Raw genomic sequence first — 17,734 nt, forward strand, 5'->3', positions numbered from 1 at the left:
TCAGATGATAAACAGAGATAAAACATCTCATCCAATATAAGTTGTACCCCACTCCTTCACACAACACACAGGAACAGAGCTGAGGCTGTCAATCAGCTGGAGCTCCCTCCTCTGTCACCTTTTTGCTCTTGGTGTCAGGAAAACTTGTCAGAAGTAATTAATGCTGATAGCAGAGGAATGGGGCAGCCAACAGAAATTACTCTTAGTGGCTTAACTGAGACAAGTGCACAATATAGAGGGATACGCCTTGCTTCAGAGTGCTGAAAAGGTAATTATTGCCTAGGTAAGAGTGGGTTTAGGGGTGGTATTGGGGGTAAAGGACAGGTAAAAGAAAAAATAAAGCAAGCAAAGAAATACTTCTACTAGAGCAGTAGTCTCAAACGGTGAGCCTTTTCTTGCCTTTACCCAGCCCTTGAGACAATATTCATCCCACTGATACAAGACACTATTCTGTCAACTGACAGCAACAATGTGGCACCATTTCTCCCACCGACACCAACAATGGGGCACTCTTCCTCCCAATGATGCCAACAGTGAGGCACTATTCCTCCCACTGATACAAATGATGAGTCGCTATTCCTCCAAATGATGCCAACAATGGGGCACTATTCCTCCCAATGATACCAACAATAGTGCACTATTCCTTCAGATAATACTAACGATGGGGCACTATTCCTCCCAATGATACCAATGATAGGGCACTATTTCTCCCAATGATGCAAACAATGAGGCATTATACCTCCCAATGATACCAACGATGGGGCACTATTCCTGCCAATGAAACAAACAATAAGGCATTCCCGCTGGCCATATTCTGGCCCCCCTTAAGCCTGAAAGACAAGAAAATGTCCCTTTGTTTAAAAAGTTTGGGGATCCCTGATCTAGAAGATGAAGGTCCGCTTTAACAAATGGTTTGGATTATACTTCCACTTTAACATGCAGTTATAAATTAGGTAAGGTGTACTCCATTGTCAAAACTGTCACATTTGCTGTGCAATTCCCTGGAAATAGAATGGCACCACTGTGGAGCAAAACTTCATAAAACCTGATAGAAGGTGTCTGTGCTCTTCATAGCCTGCGAGGTGCTCACTTCATCATACAAACTGCGGCAGGACCGTATGAGCTGGACTGACTGATTGATATTGACTGCGAAGGCATTTGACTTTCAGTATACATTAATCAGCCTGTTCCACCGTGCATTGGCTCTGTGCTGTCCAAGGGAGAGAGGCTGAGCATGCACAGCCTAGGAATCAAATTAGGATGGCATAGACAGACCTACAAGCCCAAGGGGAGCAGACTGTGCCAACGGGGTGACCATGGGCCCACTTCCAGCTATGGTGCCCCAAGTACTCAGCAGTGAGAGACTCTCAGCTTTTATCTCAGACTTCACTTCTATAGAAGAGAAGAGGAAACTCCATGTTTTACTGGGAGAAGAACCAACGGAGACTGTATGTCAAAGACTGAGTGCCAGTTCACTGATTGCATTGGGCTTACTGGTCTGCCTTGCCCTATCCTAATACAACATGAAGGCAGTTGGCTTTGTTTCCTATGGTGTCAGTTTACACCACTGCTTTGTGCTGGTGTGTGCAGAAAAAAAACGACTTATTTTCAGCACAGCAGGTTGCAACGCAAACCACCACATCGCAAAACCACGGTGGTGAAAAGAACTGGAAGATGAACTCTAGCGATTATATTTTTTGCATATTACAGGCATTACCCCAGTATTGTATTTTAGAGCTGCCAGTTGGCTCTCTTGTAATAACAATCGGAGCAACATACTATCCGGCTGATTGCAGCCTTCCACGGCTCTCTTGGGCTCTCCTGTCCCACCAGGAGACCCAAACAGCAAGCCAGCATTGTCCGCCGGCAAGCTGGACAGCCGAGCAAAGCCGAGATCGGCTTTGCTCGGCTGTTCATAACAGTAATCTGGAAGCGATGACATGATATAACTTCAGGTTTACTCTGAAACCATCAGGGCTATTTTTAAAAATCGAAAGCATTCAAAAACCAATGTTGCTGTTTTGAATTATTTTAATGCAGAGGAGGGATTTGGGGTCATATAGACCCCACATCCCTCCATAAGGAGTACCTGTCACATGCCTCTTGCTATCACAAGGATGTTTACATTCTTTGTGACGGCAATAAAAGTAATTAAAAAAATGATAGCAACAGTGTAAAAAAAAAAAAAAAATAGTATTATTAAATAAATAAAGTGCCCCGTCCTCCTGTGCTTGCAAAACAGCAATCGCCCCACACATGTGAGGTATTAACCCAAACGTCCGATCATGGGCAGTAATTCTAGTACCGGACCTGTGTAAATGTAAAGCATAAAGCATTACCTGTGGATAGTAAAATGTACATCATTTGTTGCTGTTGCAAAGGCGTGTGCAATTTTACAGCGGCTGGCGTTGGACCGATTTAGATGGGGGGGCACCCAATTTTAGTCTTGTCTACGGCAGTACAAAACCAAAATACACCACTGTAGGCTGTGACACTTGATCCTCCATGTGCTGGGCTGAAAGACTGTCCCTTTTACCTGGTAACCACAGGGGGCTCACTGAGCCACCAATTAGAGAACACCTTGCATTTTATTCAATAGATGAAAGTTATTCGCTGTTTGAATGAAGTAGAGGGAAGGGTCGCTGACATCACTAACTGACCTTGTCCAATCAAAGAATGCTTTGCCTTCATTGAGAAAAATGCAAGGTGTTCTATGAATAGTACCGTGCCAAACAAGTGACCCCTTTGGTTATTATTTAAAAGGGCAGCTGCTTGGTCATGCTCATCATTGTAGTAGCCACAGCTACTACAGTGCTATACAGCTTCAATAGAGGATATTTTGCCCTTACCCTGTAATACCTTAGGAGTTATTCTTTCCACCCCATACAACCTATAATAACCACTCAATTGCTTTGGCAAAGCTTAAAATGTAGGGGAAATTGGGGTGGCGGTGACAAACTATATTGTCAAAAGTATTGGGACGCCTGCCTATACACACACATGAACTTTAATGGCATTCCAGTCTTAGTCCGTAGGGTTCAATACTGAGTTGGCCCTCCCTTTGCAGCTATAACAGCTTTAACTCTTCTGGGAAGGCTGTCCACAAGGTTTAGGAGTGTGTCTATGGGAATGTTTGACCGTTCTTTCAGGAGCATATTTCTGAGGGAAGGCACTGAAGTTGGACAAGAAGGCCTGGCTTCCAGTCTCAGCTCTAATTCATCAGAAAGGTGTTCTATCGGGTTGAGGTCAGAACTCTGTGTAGGCCAGTCAAGTTCCTCCACCCCAAACTCGCTCATCCATGTCTTTATGGACCTTGCTTTGTGCACTGGTCCAAATCATTTGGTGGAGGGGGGATAATGGTGTGAAGTTGTTTTTCAGGGGATGGACTTGGCCCCTTAGTTCCAGTGAAGGGAACTCTTAAGGCATCAGCATTCCAAGATATTTAGAAAAATTTGATGCTCCCAACTTTGTGGGAACAGTTTGGGGACGGCCCCTTCCAGTTCCAACATGTCTGCAAAACCAGTGCATAAAGCAAGGTTCACAAAGACATGGATGAGCAAGTTTGGGGTGGAGGAACTTGACTGGCCTGGCCTCAACCCAATAGAACACCTTTGGGATGAATTAGAGTGCAGACTGCTAGCCAGGCCTCATCCAACATTAGTGCCCGACCTCACAAATGCGCTTCTGGAAGAATGGTCGAACATTCCCAAGAACACACTCCTAAACCTTGTGGACAGCCTTCCGAGAAGACTTGAAGCTGTTATAGCTGCAAAGGGTGGGCCAACTCAATATTGAACCCTACGGACTAAGACTGGGTTGCCATTAAAGTTCATGTGCGTGTAAAGGCAAGTGTCCCAATACTTCTGACAATATAGTATATCTTTTAATATGAAATTAATGGAGCTATGCATTTAATCTGATGTAAACTATAATCGGTTCTCCCGGCGTCATTTTTGATGTGCGTGCAGTTTATGTTGTATTTAATAAAATATCACAAGGCTGTGGCTGAAGAGGGCGGCCATTTAACCAGACCAAATTGACCCCAATCAAAATCCCAGCTGGGGACAGATTAGGAAAATTTCACATGCTTATTATGCGGAATTAATTACTTTGTGCACTTTTCATGGCTGCCTTGTGCTTTGTATTCGAGGAAGTACATCATAGCCGGTTGTAGAACTACCCGAGAATCATTGTCTGCATTTTGTATGCCAGGGCTGATGTGTTCACGTTACAGATGTGCGTCTTATGCGAGGGCAGGCTGGAAGGAAGGGAGGGAAGAAGTAGGATGAAGAAAGAAGGGAATGAAAAAGAGGGAATGAAAGAGAAAGAAAGGAATTGAACTAAGAAAGGAAATGATGAAAGGTAAGAGAAAACAAAGGGAAGAAAGGATGGAGGAAATATGGAAGGAAGGGAAGAAGGAGGGAGGGAAATATTTGAAGTGTGCTTAATGGCATTATTTTTCTTATTTTAGTTTTGAAAGGGCGAGGTTTTTATTGCTCTCTATGTCCCCGCTGGGGAGATTCACACCTTTATTTGTCCAGGTCACCACTATCACCAAGACAGAAAGCGAAATCGGAAAATTCTAAGTTGTCTCCGAGCAACAAGTGAGGGAAAATCCTCCAGTGGAGACACTTGTTTCTCAAACAACCTTCTACGATGGGAATTTTGCTTACCATTATCTGGACCAGTGTTTTTCAACCCTTATTCAGTAAAGGCACCCTTTAACCACTTCTGGACCGGAAGATTTTCCCCCTTAATGACCAGGCCATATTTTGTGATTCGGCACTGCGTTACTTTAACGGACAATTGCGCGGTCGTGCGACGCTGTACCCAAATAAAATTGATGTCCTTTTTTTGCCACAAGTAGAGCTTTCTCTTGGTGGTATTTGATCACCTGTGCGATTATTAGATTTTGTGCTATAAACAAAAAAAGAGCGACAATTCTGTTAAAAAAACAATATTTTTCACATTCTGCTATATAACATTCCCCAAAAAAATGTAAAAATCTAAATTTTTAAAAAATTTAGGCCAATTTGTTTTCTGCTACATATTTTTGGTCAAAAAAATTGCAATAAGCGTATTTTGATTGGATTGCGCAAAAGTTATTGCGTCTACTAACTACGGAAAAGATTTATGTCATTTTTATTGACATAAACTAGTAATGACGGCGATCTGCGATTTTTTGTGGGACTGCGACATTGCGGTGGACAGATCGGACCCTTGACTGACATTTTTGACACTTTTGGGGGGACCAGTGACATTACTACAGTAATCAGTGCTAAAAATATTCACGGTTACTGGAATGATGACACTGGCAGGAACAGTGTGGGTGATCAAGGGGTTAAATGTGTACCTAGGGGCGTGTTTATAACTGTGGAGGGCGTGGCTTGTGGAATGACCATAGCGACTTGTGATCCTATATCAGTGGTGTCAAACTGCATTTCATCGTGGGCCGCATCAGCATTATGGTTGCCTTCAAAGGGCCGGTTATATCTGTAGGATTAGATCTCCAGAGCACCCCATGTCCTGGGGGGGCAAAGAGGAGCCTTTCTACAGCTGCACAGAGGAGTGCAGGATCTGGCAAAGGAGTTCTGTCCTCTCTGCTGTCGACTACAGAGACAAGGTGGGGGCAGAGACAAGGGGGGTTGCTGCAGCTGCAGGAGAGGTATGAGGGCCATATGAAATGGCCTGGGGGGGCCGCATTCGGCCCACGGGCCTTGTGTTTGACACCTGTGTCCTATATAGAAGTATCACATGGGCTCTATGATCATTCCAGGGAGAAGAACGGTCAGCTGTGTTTACAACAGCTGCTTGTCCTTCTCTCTCAGCGGGGAACGATTGTGGGTGGCAATCAGAGCCGCCTGACCCGTGCATCGGCTTTCCCGCTGACGAGCGGCAGCGCGCGCTCGCCCCCTAGCTGCAGGCGGGCGACTGACGTAGCCCTACGTCGGTTTGGTTGGGAGAGCCACACTGCCGCAGTAAATACACGCCGTGTGGTCGGCAACCGGTTAAAATTCTGCACAATCCTAAAGCACCCCATGCTAAAATATAAAACAGTGAACTAACGGTTTTATATACTATGTATCCACACACGTAGGACACCCAAAGTTAGAAGTGATTTATTCCTCCACCTTTGTACATTGGTACTGACTACTATTCCAAACTTTCTCTTCTCCTTCAGTTTCTCCCCATCACTCTGCAAATGCAACCCCAGTGCTGACCGAGAGCAGCAGGAAAGGGAAAAACAAGGATGCCATCAGGCGCCCAACGTCCTCGTTATCAACCTATGGCGTCATGAGTTGTTAAGATGCCCGCAGCTGGCCCGCATGGTGCTAAAGGTTGTAATTCTTCTCAACAAAAACCTGTGGCTTTGTGTAAAGGGCAGACTTGATCTATCCACTAGTTTGTTGACAATTGTGGGGCAGTTTTAGGCACCTTTAAATAACCCAGATGGCACCTCAGGGTGCCGTGGAACCCTGGTTAAAGAAGGCCTGCATACTGCAACAAAGGAAATTCCTTTTGCCTCTGTATAGGCATTGCCTTGCGCTGAATGTGGCGCCTCTCCTGGAGAAAAGAGTTTCTTTATCTATGACCTTGTCCATTTTCCGTCAACATTTTTTGGATAATTGGGAACAATTTTTAGGCATTTTTCCAAGGCACCCCTGAAGAACCCAGAAGGTGCCCTGGTTGAAAAAGTCTGGTCCGGACAGGGAAGAGAAGGAAATTGAGAAGGGAAAAAATAAGAGAAGAGAACAGGGGAAGGGAGATAGAAAGGGAAAAAAAGAGGAGAATGAGTTTAAAGCCTAGTGCACACAATCAGAAAATCGTACGAAAAAGACCAATTTCTAAGCAATCATACGATAATATGATAGTTGTGCTAAATTATCCGATGGGACAAAACACAAAATTTTTTCTCGTACAATACCAGATTGGACGGTTTTCATTTAATCAGTACAGCTTTCATCCGAAAATATAATACAAATACAATATGTTGCTTCTAAAAAATAGCGATTAATGTGCAAATTACACAACGACCCCTCACCCAGCGCTCCCACAAAAGGAATCTCAATCTATTCCTCTCCCCAAGAGAATTATTTTTCAAGCAGAAAAGTCCTGGCAATAGCTGCTGCTATACAATTATTTAAGTTATATAAGAATACGTTGCTTCACTTCTGAATTTTTATTCTGTCGTACGATAATTTTCACAACTTTAGTAACCTATTTATTTTCTATATAAAACTGGCATGCAAAAAAAAAAAAAAACAGATGATCATTCCATCTCATTGTGTGTACCAGGCTTAAGAAGAGGAAGAAGAACAGAAGGGAAAAAAAGAATGAAGGGAAAGGAAGAAAAGTGAAAAATGTAGGAATAAAGAAGGGAAGAGAACGAAGAAAAAAATAATATAAAGAAAGAAAAAGTAGGAGAACAAAAAGAATAAGGTAAGAAACTAAGACGGAAGAGGAGAAGAAAAGGGAAGAGGAAAAAAAAGAGGAAGCATAGGAATAGAAGTGAGAGAAGAAGAGGGAAGGAAGGAGAAAGGGAAAGGGAAAGGAAAGAAAAAAAGAAAGAAGAGAAGGAAGAAGCGAAGGGAAGAGAAGAAAAGGAGGAAGAGAAAAGCGAGAGAAAAAGAAAAGAACAGAACATAAGGACAAAGGAAAGGGCAAATAAGGAAGAAAGGAAGGGAAGAGAAGAAAAGGAAGAAGGGAAAGAAGGAAGAAAAGAAACGGAAAAGAAGAAAAGAGATGAAGAATAAGCAGAGAAGGAAAGAGAAGAAAAAAGGGATGGGAAAAAAGACAAGTGAGGAAGAGAAGGGAAGAGAAGATAAGGAAGAAAGGGAAGAAAAAAAGAGAGTAAAGCAAGAAGGGAAAGGAATAGAAGGAAGAAAGGAAGAGGGGAAAAAGGAAAGAAGAGAAGAACAGGAAGAAAGGAAGGGAAGGGGAGAAAAGCAAAAAGAACGCAATAGAAGGAAGAAGGGAGGTAAAGAGAAAGGAAGAAAAGGAAAGAGAAGTAAAGGAAAGGAAATGGAATGAAAGAGAAGGAAGGGAAGAGAAAGAAGGCAAGGAAGGGACTGATGAAAGAAAATAGAAAAATAAAAGGTAAAAAAAGGGAGGGAAGGAGGAAAAAAAAAGAAAGGAAGGAAGTTACCAAATCTTTCAGCACTCTGTCTTGCAGTGGCTTGTTATATAAGGCAAAACAGCCAAGGCCTGAATTTATTACCTATATACTGTAAGGAAAAAATGTGTGTTCCATCCTCTGTCAGCTCCAACTTACAACACACCAGCATTTAAATTAGTGAATCAAACATCAGAGAGTCCCCCCCCCACCCCTTCCCATGTATGCCGCATTCCACCAAACACATCATTAGAAGCGACATGTCCATTTCCCTTTCACAGTCCCCACTTTGTGGATTAGATCCCAATAAGGGATATAGAAATCATTTGTCAAGTCTATTCCTGAGTTAATGGACGCTCTCCTTTCATGCGTTTGGTGCCTTTCAGGGTGCGCTCATGCAGATAACGCTGCGCTCTCCTGCAGAGGATGGGGTGACATCCACATTCACAAGGACAGAATAAGAAGTGTTTTGACAGCCGCAATTCCTTGTCACATTTCCTCTCCATGTGGGGAGGACAGAACCCGAAAAAGTCATTCTGAGCTTTTGTCCTGATTTCCTCCTGAATGTACACAAGCCTTGCACTCATTCCTGTCTACTGTATTCAATTAAAGATGATCTCCGGTCAGATACGAACCTGTAAAAAGTTGGATTTTCCCTTCACTTCTTGAGGGTTTCCTCTTACTTTCTTCCCAGGACAGGAAGTCAGGGTAAAATCCCACCATCGGGGATAGACCGTAAAAAAATAGGCTGTATATCCACTTTAAGACCGGAAGGATTTTCCCCCTTAAAGACCAGGCTTTATTTTGCAATTTGGCACTGCGTTACTTTAACAGACAATTGCGTGGTCGTGCGATGCTGTACCCAAATAAAATTGATGTAAATTTTCCCACGGGGGGGGGGGGGGGGGGAATGCCAGCGGATCTCAGAAATGGGGATCTGAATGTGTCCAAAATATCCAATTACATTGAATGACCAGTTCTGGGCTGGAAGGTTTTACCCCCTTAATGACCAGGCCATTTTTTGCGATTCGGCACTGCGTTATTTTAACAGAAAACTGCGCGGTCGTGCGACGCTGTACCTAAATAAAATTGATGTTATTTTTCCCCCACAAATAGAGATTCCTTTTGGTGGTATTTGATCACCTGTGCAATTTTTATTTTTTGCGCTATAAACAAAAAAAGAGCGACAAGTTATTGCGTCTACTAACTACGGGAAATATTTATGTCATTTTTATTGTTTTTTTTTATTTATTTTTAGTAATGGCGGCAAGCAATCTGCTATTTTTTGCGGGACTGTGCTAAAAATATGCATTGTTACTGTAATAATGACACTGTCAGGGAAGGGGTGATCAAGGAGTTAAATGTAAGCCTAGGGGAGTGATTCTAACTGTTGGGGGGGGGAGTGGCTTGTGAAATGACCATAGAGACATGTGATCCTATATAGAAGGATCACAGGGGCTCTATGGTCATTGCAGGGAGAAGGACGGTCGGCTGTGTTTACTCGGGGTGTCAGACGGCAATCGGAGCAGCCTCACCCGTGCATCGGCTTTCCCGAACGTTGGTTCGCGCAGGAGAGCCACCCTGCCGCACTCTGCATCGGGTGGTCAGGAAGTGGATATTTGCGCATGCCTCCTACAGATCTAGCATGCCGCACAGCAGCCAACTGAAGGGCGCATGCAGGCAGGCTGACAACGCTGCTGATTATCCTGCAACAGGAAGTGGTGTTACCAGCATGATCTCCAGGTAAGAATGGTTTGCTTACGAATACCATATTAAGACTTCTTGCCAAACATACAGATAAGCAGATCGATAGGCTAAGATACACTTTGGCTAGAATTCAACTTTTCCTCTGTTACCAATCAGAATTAATTTTGCACTGCTCTGACTTTAGCAAAATCAATTCTAAATGCTTCTTCCTTTTTTGGACAAGGCCCTATTTCAACCAAAACTTTTTAGGATACAGAGGGGATGGGTTAGAACCTTTTATTGCTGTTTGTGTCATCTTTGGGTTGAATTTTCCTAAATTCCTGCCCTGGTGACATCATTCACAGAATTTTTAGAGTAAGGACACAGACAAAAAGAACCTGATAGAAGTTCTAACCATCCTCTGAACTTTGCAAAACTAAAAAAGGTTCCACTTTCGCTCAAGTGCTTGGGAAACATGGAAGCTTGTTGGGCAACACAGAAAAGAAAGTCAGGAAATAGGAGAAGTACATTGTAGAAGAAATATCTCCAATCTAATGATTATCTGGCATACCATTGAGCTGCTTAAAGGTGCAGTTGTTGCATCTATGTGTACCAGGCTAATCAGGAGATGTATCAGTGATCGGTTGAATTTTATTAGTCACCTACGTAAAGTTGCCAACTTATGCATAAGGAGCATTTGACTTCCTTTTTATTTAAAGGGGTCAACAGCTTCTGGTGAGTGCGATGTGCTAACAGTGGGAGGGAGCAGAGGAAGAGCATAGTTGTAGTGGCACAGCATATTCTTCAGAATTCTTTGGACTTTTTTTTTCCCTGAGAACATTTTCTATAATAGTGCACTGGTTGTATTGAGTTGTATGAGTTGTAGGAGTTCTTCTCATTTTTTTTTTTTATATATTTTTGTATTATATAACAAATTGATTAATTTGAGAGCACAATATTGAAATCATATTGGTAAGATATATTACAGAGCCGTCAGGAATCCCAATATCTTTTGGGACATTTTGAGTGTAAGAAACAGAATGTACCGAGTGTAAGATTCAGGATGTACGGAGCTTGGGGATCAGAAAATACAAAGTGTGCAGCATTTGGAACATACAAGTCTTGAAAAGCAGAGCTCATCAGCAGGTGGTTTGGGCTCTGTGTTAAAGTCTTTTATATTGGAATAAATTTGTATCTGGATGGTCAATTCTTGGCGTGGCACCTCAATCTTTGATCCATTTCATTCTAAACTAAGAAAACGGTGGCAAATCCTTTGGCTGCCTGTTCAGAATCCTGATTATTTTTTACATGATTTACATATTACATAGTTACAGAGTAAAGCCCTGTACACACGCAACGAATTTCCGCCGACCAGTCGTCCGTCTTTTGTCCAGAGTTGTGTGTTGTTGGTTGGAATGTGCCTAGACTGCACACAAATTTTCCCGCACGACAAAATTCTACTTCAGAAGTGATGTCATGTGTTGGTTTGCTTTCTTTGTGTTCTTTCTTCTCTGAGAATGCCCAGTCTTGCTCATAAGATTTTTCCCTGTCGAAATCTGTACTGACTGCACGAAAATCGGACGTGTTTTGACGGAGGATAAAAATTTTATAGCCTGCACACCAGAATTTTTTCGGCCGAAAAGTCGGAGTCGGTTGTCGGAAGCATCATACTAACAAGCCGAAAATTGGCAGATCGGTCGTCGGACGAAAATTCCCGGCCGAATTTCGATTCTTGTGTACGGGGCTTTAGACTGGTTGAAATAAGACACAGGTCCATCTAGTTCAACCAATAAAAAAAGGAAGAAAGAAAAAAAAAAAAACACACACACAATCGGAAGGCAAAAACCCCAGCAAAGCATGATCCAATTTGCTACAGCAGGGGAAAAAAAAATCTTTCCTGATCCCCCGAGAGGCAATTGGATATTCCCTGGATCAACTTTACCTATAAATGTTAGTATCCAGTTATAATATGTACATTTGGGAAATAATTCAGGTCTTTTTTATAGCAATCTACTGAGCTGGCCAGAACCAGCTCTTGAGGGAGTCATAGTGCCAACAGTTTTCTGAGCATTTTACAATGTACAGGAAGACTGTACACTTACAATGCAACTCAATGCAGGAGGGTTAGGAGGACTCTGCTTTTGACAGCTTAAATCTAAAGGGGAGGGAAAAGTGAAAAAAGGTAATAATGGTGGGGAGATGAGTTGACGGAGAAAGTAAAAGTTCAGTTGTTAAGTGGAGGTGGAATAAGCTTCCCTGAAGAGATGAGGTTTGGGGATCACCTAAAAGGTGGGCAGAGTGGGAGATACTGTAGCTCTACAGGTTAAGGTAGCAATTGTCAGAGAAAGAGAGAGGCTCTAGACAGATTGGGATAGGGAGATCTAGGGGAAGGGAGAGGTTTTGAAGAAGTCCTGGGGGAGAGCATGGGAGGAGATGACAAAGGAGCTAGAGAGAAAGAGGCTTTGAGTGGAGCAGAGAGGGAGGTTTGGTTGATATTTTGAGACGGCATTGGTGATAGAGCTTATTGGCAGAAGTGTGGATTTCTTTGTATGTTGTTAGTATATTGAATGTTATTCATGGGGCAATTGAAACCAGTAAAGGGATTTGCAGACAGGGGTGACAGGCGATAACAAGATAGCAAGATAGTAAATAAGTATTTTGGTGGTGTTATTGGAGAAGGGACACATTTTGGAAATGTTATGGAGCTGAAGTCACAAAGATTTGGACATGATTGTATTTTAGGCAAAAAAGGAGAGGTCAGAGTCCATGATTACACCTAACACCCTGGCATGGGAAAAAGGACTGATAGTTGATATTTTGATATTGATGGAAAAGTTGGAGGGGGGAATATTTTGAGTTTTAGAAAGATTTATATTTAGGATGTGGTGTGACATCTATACTGGTATGTTAGTAAAATATTAATGCACAGGAGACTAAAGGGTGAGGTGAGGGTGAGGAGTAGAGAGGAGTAGTGAGGGTGAGGAGTAGAGAGATAACTTTTGGTTTTATCAGAATAGACATGATTGAACGCCATGGTAGGTTATCAACTGACCATGTTAGGAGGTGTAAATTAACAGTAGAAGAGGTCCAAGGACAGAGCATTGGGGGACCCCTAGAGAAAGAGGAAAATTTGAAGAGGGGGGTGGAATTGTAGGTGACACTGAAGGTGTTCTGAGATAACCCATCCAGATACCATTACAACTCCTTTACCAGTAGGACAGCCCTAGGGTTCCAGCACTACTTTCCTTCCTTAATTTTCCAAAGTAATTTAAAACTTATGCGCCTAGAAGGTTAACCTGCTGGCAATGTTTGGTTAATGTCAGATTCACTGCTTTATACATATGCCCTAAGAATCTAGATCAGCTTTTCTCAACGTATTTATCCATTTGAAAAAGTATTTGGGTCTTAGGAAACCACTACTAAAATCACAGCATTTGTTCAGTGGGAATAATAGCCCATAAATTTGTGGTCAGTGGGTTGAAGCTCCCCCTTACAGCGGTGGTTAGAATTCCATCTTATTGTTAACTAATATGTTCAATGGTGTCTTTCTACAGGGTCTGACAAGTAGCTATAGACCTGGTAATACAAATGCATCATCAGATGGGAGGTCAATTAGCCACAGCTAGCAACCTCTGGAGGAACACTGGTTGAGAATGGTTGGTCTAGATCAGGGGGTCTCCAAACGAAGGCCCAGTTTACTGTTCATTAGACTTGGGGAGGGACTGTGGCCAGTGGGAGTAGGAAATGTCCCAGCATCAGTAGGAGTAAACAATGTCTAAGGCTTGGTAGTAAGAGGGAGTAAAACAATTGTAACGTCTGTGGTCAGCAGGAGGAGCAATAGTGCCCCATCATTGGTAATAATGGAAGGAATAGTGCCCCATCATTGGTGTAAGTGGAAGAGTGGAAGGAATGGTCCCTCATCATTGGTGTCAGTGGAAGAGTGGAAGGAATGGTCCCTCATCATTGGTGTCAGTGGAAGGAATAGTGACCCAATGATGACTCATATCAGGGTGAAGAATAGCCCCGTCGGATAAAGGCAAACCAAGGGCTGCATTTGGGACACAGTTTGGAGACCACTGGTCTAGATCTTCATCAAATTTTCATACCAGCTGACAATCTTCTCTAACATTTTCAGTCTTCCCTCACTATTCCTGCCACCTCTGTCCCCAGGGACCTACCCATATTTTTTGTGCACCAATAAAGTTCAGTTTGAGTTGAATGCGGCATAAAATACACAATGCATTTTCTGTAACATCCACACCAACGACAGCTCACAGTTAAGCATTTACGGGAAAACCAATAAACAAAATCGGTTTGGCCTGTGAAAAGGAAGAGCTTTAAATAAAAAGGGATCAGTTTTCAGGTTGATTAAGATACATGACAGGGATATAGATAGACAGATGGAGAGGCAGACATAGATGGATGGGTGGATGGATAAAAGAGACAGATAGGAGACAAATAGGCATGACACCCGAGTGAGTGATAGAAAACGATGTTAAAGATAAACCGATCTCTCATTCATATTTAAAGAACTCTGATCGAAGCAATAGTTTAATACTTTTGGATCGATAAATAAATCCAAATAATGACTTCAGTTTCTGAAGCTGGGAGGGTGGCTAGTGTGTACAAAGGCTGAAAATCTAAATCAGAACTCTAGCTGAAAATAACAAAATAATTATCCTATTAAAGGTTAAAAATAAAACAGCTTTTGTTTCAAAATTCACATGCAATCCAAATATTTCCGGCAATTTTTCCACTAGATGCGCTCAATCTGATGGCACGTATTATGTAACCCACTTCCCTAGAGCCTAGGCAGCCATGAACCCAACCCCAGTAAGGACAGCAAAAGGAATAGCAGCAGACTGATGAGCTCATCTCTCTGCTCAAAGGTTCTATCAGCATGCTCCTTGTCAGCACATCGACTGACTGAAACATCGATGTGCTGCTTCCCTCTGTCCCTGCCTGAGCACCTCTATATGGGGACTGCAAGACACCAATTTCAGGTTAGATTTAGGTACTTGTATCAAAAAAATACATTTAGTTATGTTGATGATGCCTGTTACCAAATCCATTACAAGAAACTGAGGGCCAGGGGCCACAATCAGCATTCAGGACAGAAGTTCCTCTCCTCTAGACCTCCTCTTCTCTGGCCAAAAGGTAGGGCTCTGATGTGAAGAGTGAGCTGCATGATTGGGGAGCTCTGTAATTGGGGGACTGTTTCATTGGGTGGAGGGCTCTGTAATGGAGGCCTGTGTGACTGGGGGGCTCTATGGTGGTGGGGGGACACTAATATGATGTTGGGGCTCTGATGAGATAGGGGGCCTGATGTGAAGGAGGGAGTCTGATGTATAAGTTGGGGCTCTAATGTGAAAGAGGGGCCTCTGATGCAAAGGGGGGACTCTTATGTACTGGGGGGACTTCTGATGTGAAGGGCGGGCCACGATTTAATAGGGGGACTATAATGTAATTTGGGGAAGCTCGGATGTGAAGAAGGGACTCTGATGTGATGGGGTACCTTCGATGGATAAGGGGAACTCTGATGTGATGGGAGACCTCTGATGTGATGAGGGGACTCATGTATAGGGGGCCTTTGATGTGATAGGAGGTCCCTGATGTGAAGCAGGGACTCTGATTTGAATGTGATGGGGTACCCCCCGTACTCTGATGTGATGTGAGACCTTTGATGTGATGAAAGGACTTATGTATAGGGGACCTCTGATGTGATGAAAGGACTTATGTATAGGGGACCTCTGATGTGATGGGGGACCCCTGATGTGAAGAGGGCCTCTGTGATGGGGGAACTTTAATATAATATTGAGGCTCTGAAGTGATAGGGGGCATCTGATATGAAGGAGGGAGTCTGATGTCTAAGTTGGGGCTTTGATGTGCTGGGACGACCTCTGATGTGAAGTGTGGGCCACGATTTGATAGGGGGACTATTATGCCATTAAGGAAGCTTGGAAGTGAAGCAGGGACTCTGATGTGATGGGGTACCTTTGATGGAAAGGGGGGATTCTGATGGGATGGGAGAAATCTAATGTGATGAGGGGACTCATGTATAGGAGGGGCCTCTGATGAGATGGGGGGATTTTTATGTGATATGGAGGCTCTAATGTGATAGGGGGCCCCTGATGTCATAGAGGCACTCTGATGTGGTAGGGTACCTTTAATGTGAAGGGGGATTCTGATGTGAAGAGTGGGCCATGCTTTGATAGGGGGACTATTATGTCATTGGGGAGGCTTGCATGTGAAGCAGGAAGTCTGATATGATGGGGTACCTTTGATGGAAAGGGGGGATTCTGATGTGATAGGAGACCTCTAATGTGATGAGGGGACTAATGTATAGAAGGGGCCTCTGATGTGATGGGGGACTTTAATATTATATGGAGGCTCGGATGTGATAGTGGGCTCCTTATGTCATGGAGGCACTCGGATGTGATGGGAGACCTCAGATGTCATGGAGGCACTCTGATGTGATTGGAGACTTCAGATGTCATGGAGGCATTCTGAAGTGAAGGGGGACCTCAGATGTCATGGAGGCACTCTGATTTGAAGGGGGACCTCAGATGTTATTGAGGCACTCTGATGTGATGGGGGCCCCTGATATCATGGAGGAACTCTGATGTGAAGAGGGACCTCAGCTGTCATGGAGGCACTCTGATGTGATGGGGGCCCCTGATGTCATTGAGGCACTCTAATGTGATGGGAGACCTCAGATGTCATGGAGGCACTTTGATGTGATGGGAGCCCCTGATGTAATTGAGGCACTCTGATGTGATGGGGGACCTCAGATTTCATGGAGGCACTCTGATGCGATGGGGGACCCCAGATGTCATGGAGGCACTTTGATGTGAAGGGGGACCTCAGCTGTCACGGAGGCACTCTGATGTGAAGGGGGACCTCAGATGTCATGGAGGCACTCTGATGTGAAGGGGGACCTCAGCTGTCATGGAGGCACTCTGATGTGAAGGGGGACCTCAGATGTCATGGAGGCACTCTGATGTGATGGGGCCCGGGATGTCATTGAGGCACTCTGATGTGATGGGAGACCTTCGATGTCCTGGAGGCAATCTGATGTGATGGGGGCCCCTGATGTCATTGAGGCACTCTGATGTGATGGGGGCCCCTGATGTAATTGAGGCACTCTGATGTGATGGGGGACCTCAGATGTCATGGAGGCAATCTGATGTGAAGGGGACCTCAGATGTCCTGGAGGCAATCTGATGTGAAGGGGACCTCAGATGTCATGGAGGCAATCTGATGTGAAGGGGACCTCAGATGTCATGGATGCACTCTGATGTGAAGGGGGACCTCAGATGTCATGGAGGCACTCTGATGTGATGGGGAAACCTCAAATATCCTGGAGCCTGGAGGCAATCTGATGTGAAGGGGACCTCAGATGTCATGGAGGCACTCTGATTTGAAGGGGGACTTCAGATGAAAAAAAAAAAACCCTTTGTGTATACCCAGCTTTAAACTGAAGGGAAGGTGGGAGGTCAGATTTAATAATAGGGTTACATTTTTATCAATCTGGGAGGTCTTCACAGTCTCGGCCATCAGTCATCAGCCGAGTCTGTGTCACAGAAGTCATATCCCTGCCCACTATCCGACTTCTCTGCTTCCTGCGCAGGTGAGACCGCCATCTCCGTGCAGCTGCAGAGCGAAGGTTTGGCGTCCTGCCACCGCCGTCTCTTACAATGATCTGTGATAGCTCCGGCTGTGCAGACGGCATGCAGATTACCGGCTGACTCACTTACTACATGTTAATGTGTAAAATGAAGAAGATTAACAAAAGAAAAAAAAAAAAAACTAAACAAAAAAAGGAAAGTCAAAAAAACAAACCACATGAGCTGCCGACACGACAAGATACACATCCGAATCCTTTATAGGTGACAACCGCGCGTCCAGACAATGGCTCCAGAAATAAATGCGGCA

The 17,734-nt window shown here is 43.8% G+C and overlaps 1 protein-coding gene across 2 annotated transcripts in view; it reads right to left on the bottom strand.

The window, feature by feature from the left end:
- CHST8 (carbohydrate sulfotransferase 8) overlaps positions 1-17,734 on the bottom strand; it is a 565,115-nt gene that overhangs the window by 381,405 nt on the left and 165,976 nt on the right. The window lies entirely within an intron of this gene.

Source organism: Pelophylax lessonae (assembly GCF_965119305.1).
Source record: "Pelophylax lessonae genome assembly, chromosome: 10".
Classification (NCBI taxonomy): Eukaryota; Metazoa; Chordata; class Amphibia; order Anura; family Ranidae; genus Pelophylax; species Pelophylax lessonae.